General features: G+C 49.4%; 1 long non-coding RNA gene across 1 annotated transcript in view; it reads left to right on the plus strand.

The window, feature by feature from the left end:
• Window positions 1–5,442, plus strand: part of LOC112551839 — a 9,588-nt gene that overhangs the window by 2,762 nt on the left and 1,384 nt on the right. The window contains exons 2-3 of the long non-coding RNA XR_003096149.1: window positions 1,724–4,336; window positions 5,094–5,273. This is a non-coding gene — a long non-coding RNA (uncharacterized LOC112551839). The remainder of the gene's footprint in view (window positions 1–1,723; window positions 4,337–5,093; window positions 5,274–5,442) is intronic.

Consider the following 5,442-nt stretch of genomic DNA (forward strand, 5'->3'; position numbering starts at 1 on the left):
ACCGCTGATGCATCTATCCTGGGGCTATGTCGTATTTCCTTCAGACGGAGCCTGGCTAGTGATCCTCAGTACCTGACAAATTTCAGGGAGAAGGAAAGAAAAATAAAGAACCCCTGAACTTTCGCTGACGTTGAGGCAATAATCGTTCCCATCGGCTCTTCCAGCTGCAAATGCGTCTGGAGCACTCGCTCAGTCGATTTGTGAAGACTTGTGATCCATTTTGCCGGGTCCTGGGAAGGTCCCCCTGAAGAGGAAGAGATTTTTTTTAATATCATTGCAAAGATCATTTACCATATGCCTGCTGGAGAGGCAGTAAGTCCTGGCTGAGACTCTGTGCAACACAATTAAGGAGATGAAGTGAAACAACTTGTCTACACGAATCAAAGAGAAACCTAAGCAAATACCTGAGCCACTCACTCTTACATGTCTGAAATGCAGCGAGCTCACATGCAGGCGGCTGATAGATGCCAAGCAGGGAAAAGGGCTCAGCCAGCCCCATGAGCCAAAGGGTGCAAAGGGAGGCCACAGGATAGAGCTCCCAAAAGACCCAGGGAAAGGGTCACTCCCAGTTGCTGACCTTTAGATCTGCATATGATAGATGCCAGCCCAGCCTCTGAGGCTACAGCCTCACAGCACCTGGCCTGAGCCCCACTCTCTGCAGTCCCAGGAAATGGGGCTCCTTCTCCTGTGGCTGGGCTTTATGCAGGGCCCAATGAGTTAGGTGCATCCTGAGAATCCCACACCAGGCTCCACAGGCCTGAGCAGCAGAAGAGCACCCATCTCATATCTCTTATATCCCAGCAGTAGGCCCCAGCGCTGCAAACTCTGCATGCCTCCAGGCTCAGGTGGAGCTGAGTAGGGAGTTTCAGTATCTAGAGTTTTGGCTTCCCGTCTCCAATGATGCTTAGGTGCCTAAGTTTGGCTCAGGTACCTCTGTGAATGTAGTCCTCAGTGCTTTGCAGAGAAATCACAACTAGACTGTGCCAGGGCAGACAAAGCAAAATGGGAATCTGTGATTTTTGAATAAATATTACAGGCAAAAACGACCTAACCAGCCATCAGGCTCCTCCCGGGTCCAGCCCCATGCTGTATGCAGGGGATCGTAACAACTTGATATTCGTGAAGGCCTGATCTAGCCAGCTTTTGAATATTTACAGCCAGAGCACAGGGGCTTCCAGAGCTGCTCTCTCTCCATGTCCTCGCTCCACACACAACCTTTCCAGACTGAATTGTTTACCTACCTCTTAAGCAGTTCAACTGGTTATTCCCCCCTGCCCGCACGGCACCAAACAGGTGTTTCTCCTCCTCCAGACTGAAGCCTTCTTGATGGCTGCAAGGCTTTCATCACATCACCTCTTCATACCCCCTTTCCCATCAGTACACATGCAGCTCTTAATCTCGCCTCATGTGTCAGGCCCTTGCTTGGATGTATTCTTGTACCACATCCATCAGCTGGGAATAAGCTGCATCAGCATTAGCAAGCAGAAGCTGGCTAGTGCGCAGCCCAGGCTGGGCGAGCTGTCCCTGCTCAGGTGTGGGACGGGCCCAAGCTGCAATGTTTGCATTCTGATCCAAATGCTCCGGAGGCCGAGAGGATGGTGTTGGAGGCGTAAGAGCTTCTCTTCCCCAACCTCTTGCCTTGTTCCAGCTACTGCGAGCTCAAAGAGCACCTGTGAAGCCCACACCTGATTCCAAGCTGGGGGCTTTGTGTTTGTTCAAACAGGTCAAGTTTAAATCCCTGCCACGTATCCGGTGAGAATGCAACAGGACGACGGCTTTGGAGCGTGCTTGGGCAGAAGCTGCACATCCGTCAACTCTGGGAGGTCTGTAGGCTGGCAAGGGCAGAGGGTGAGGAGCTGTCACTGCTCTAGCAGCAGGGTGAATGCCAGCGGGGAGACAATTCATACAAGCAATAGCAGAGACTGGTTTTGTTGTTACCAGTAGTGATATGCCTGGGTTTGGTTTGGACTCAAGTCTCTTAGAAGCCTCCTTTTAAGCTGTGTTGCTACTGCAAGTATTGCCTCTCTCTAAGAGCAGAACTGCAACAAAGGGAATTCCTCAAGACAACAACCTCAAGTCCCAAAAAGACTGAAACCAGTTGGCACTTTGGCAAGGCTGTGAATAGGCTGCTCGGTGGAGTTCAACGCAACGGGGAGGTTGGCGCGGAGAGAGCGGCGTCCGATGAATTCAGCCATTCGTTTGTAACTTTCCTTTCAGTCCCCGAGTACAGTTTACTGAACCTCTCTCTGGTTTCAGCCTGTTTTCCTACAGCATTCACCGAGCTCATTTGCATTTTTAAACAGTTGGTCTCTCTCGGTGGCTTTACATCATTAGTGGGATCCGAGCAACCTTCAGCAGACTTAAGCTTCGTGGTCTCGCACACCGACAGGGGATAGATCACCTGGCCCCATGGCACACCTGGTTTCCTCCTGATGAATGTGGTCCAGCGCTTTCCCCTCTCTGGAGAAGCAGCCGCACGCACTCTGCCACTTCCTACCGGACCCAGGTCCCGGGCACTAGAACGGCTGGGGAAGCACAACACATCGGCGTTCAGAGGAGCAGAGTGAGATCAGAGAGACGACTGCCAAATGCAGCCTGTGTGTGGAATCACAGACTTCTTTAGGGGAAACCCTCTGGGAGACCATCCGCCCACCCCGATAAATCAGTGCTCTGCAATGAGGAGCTTTACGGGCTGAGTGGGGAGGGGGTGGCAGGCAGCCAGAAGGAGAGAACGGTGAATCCCAGGAGATCAGGAGGGACTGCAGGTTAGAGGGCAAGAGCTTTGGGGCAGGCACTTGTGTAGTAGCGAGCCCACCAGAACCTGGGCTCCGTCCATCTCAGGCCTCTCAGCATGACTGTATCATAAGTAGTAACAAGAATAGTAAGGCAGCTTTCCCCAGCTGTTCTAAAACCAAGATGCAAACCCTAGGTTTGGTCACTGTCTGGGGTTTGGCTATATTAATAAAGAAATTACCATTACCTTTAGTGTGATCTCTCCCAGCAGCACTGGCTACTTCTAAGGTCTGCCTCCTGCTTACTCAGTCCACACCTTCGACTCCCTCTCTCCAGCTCCTTCACGCTCACCTCCTCTATGCCGGGGAGAGGTAAAAAAATCAGTGAGTCAGTGCCATGCACATAACCTTTTCCCAGCAGGATCAACTCCTGGCAACAGGATGAGCTGTTGCAGGCTAACACTGTCAGTCTGCTGCATAGCTGTCATTATGTCTTTACATGGCTCTATTAACTTAATGGTCTTTTCAGTTTTGCTGACAAGTTTGAAGGCATCTTTTGAGTAAACAAACTTTGCCTAGCTGCTGAATGCTGGCAGCATTAGATATCTATTTCTGTTAACATCATAATTCGTACCGGGTAATATCGCTCCCTGCAAAGCTACACGATTCATAAATCACTTGTCTTTGTATTCTTATTACTAGTATTATTATGTAAACACGGCCATTAGCATGCTAGGTATTCTTTACAGACGTGTTAGAAAGCAGTTCTCCTGTTCTTCCTCTTTTTCTACCGATAAAATAAGAGTTAAAAGTCTTGGTAGATATGTCATAATACATATTATCAAAGGAACTAATTTAAATGTAAGGCTGTTTGCTACCTGGAAAATCCAGACATCACAGGATGTAACATTTGTAGAAAATAACTTTGATTCAACTTTTGAAGAAAGCTTTTTGCAGCTGCAGCAGTAATTACAGCGCGTACCGAAATAAGCTTCTTGGAGTTGGCTTGGATTAATTTGCACCTGAGTAGAAGAAACCAAATAATGAAACACAGACGAAGTCGACTTCACCTTAAGGCAGGGAGATCTCGATACTGCTATCGGAGCTTAAGAACTTGTTGAAAAAGGTGCTTGAGAGAAAGACGATTGAGGCTACTCTGTCTTGCTTTCCAACAAGCCATCAGAAGGTTAGACAACAGGGAAGGCGGATCAGAGACCAGAGTACTGTGCCACTTATGCTGAATTACCCGCAGGAAGTGCAGGCTCTTGCCTGCCCACGATGCCGCCTCCTGTCAAGGCCAGGCGTTAGGTAGCAGACTGGCTGCCCGCTCCATTCACAGTTCGGCTCATAACTGCATCTCAGCAAGCCAGTAACAGATAGGAAAGGACTGCACCGAGCAAGGGATCTACCTCCAATGAGCCTTTATGGAGATGGGTAAATTAAGGACACAAGATTAAAAGACCAACAGAAACAGCTACACCAGCACTGCCACGTCAAAGTTGCCCCCTCCCATGCCTTGGGTAGCAGCGTCCGGAGTAGCTATCAAGAACACCCTTTCTAAAAACAGCTCACAGGACCACAAGAGACTTCACTCCCTGCTCTGGGTAAGTACATCCTCCATCACTGCAACCTCTGAAACAGGGAATATGTTTAAACATGTCTACTTCATGTTACAAGCAGGTAAAGAACCGGTACTTGTGGGAAGTCTTGTCTATACTTCTGCCAGTGTTAAAACCCCAGTCTCCAACAGGACTGTTTTTCTGTTCATGCATGCAAATATTGTGGCGACGGCCTAGAAGGTGCCAGACGCCGTGTTAAAGGAGCTCACATCTCAGATGGACAAAGCCCTTCTCTCATTTGGCCTGGTGGGCAGAGCCCTGGCCGCGGGCTCAGGAGGGCTGGGTCTGGTGCCTGGCCCATCGCATGTGCTCTGGGGGGGAACTCCGACAAATCGCTGAACCTCTGTGCCAAGTTCCCCATCTGCAAAATAAAGAAATAGTTCTCTGTTATGTCCTCGGGTGCAGTGAGACATTTAAATACTATGGTAGCACACGACATGCTACGCTCGGGAACACAGGCCTGTTGCATGATCTCGTAGGCGGGGGATGCCCATGAGATGCTCCTTCAGGCGGTGCCCGAGCCCCTGAGAAACACTGGGAACCCCTGATCAAACCTGTTCTTGACTCCAGAGCTTCTAGCTCTGACCTCAGGAGACCTCCATGCAGAAGGAAAGCATCTTTACAGCTAGAAGAGCTATCCTTCTGATTAGAATAGAGACAAGTGTGCTTATTAAATAATTAATGTTTACTTCATGCAGGCCATTGAATAATTAGGAAATGAAAGCTTTGCTTATTTTTCAAGGGAACAGCAGCAGTCTCGCTGTGCAGCCATGATGGCTGAGAGCCACTCACTCAGAAAAGGATCAGGATCTTTTTGTTGCACCTTGATTGCTTTTCAGTCAAATGTCTCCGACTGCTCTTCAGACTACTGCTCAGCTACACAAGTCAGCCCAGGTCACGCTGTCGATGGATCACCTTGTGGGTAAGCAATGGGACAGGGACTCCTCAGGTACAGGCGCCATTTCTAGTGTACCCACAGACTCTCTTTGGGTTTGTGAAATGCTTGGATGCTACGGGAATCATTGCTATGCAGCGGCCTGCATGTTCAAAACGACCATTTCCAGCGCATCTCACTGGTTCACGTTCAGCAG

The sequence above is a fragment of the Alligator sinensis genome, unplaced genomic scaffold (assembly GCF_000455745.1).
Source record: "Alligator sinensis unplaced genomic scaffold, ASM45574v1 scaffold1218_1, whole genome shotgun sequence".
Classification (NCBI taxonomy): Eukaryota; Metazoa; Chordata; order Crocodylia; family Alligatoridae; genus Alligator; species Alligator sinensis.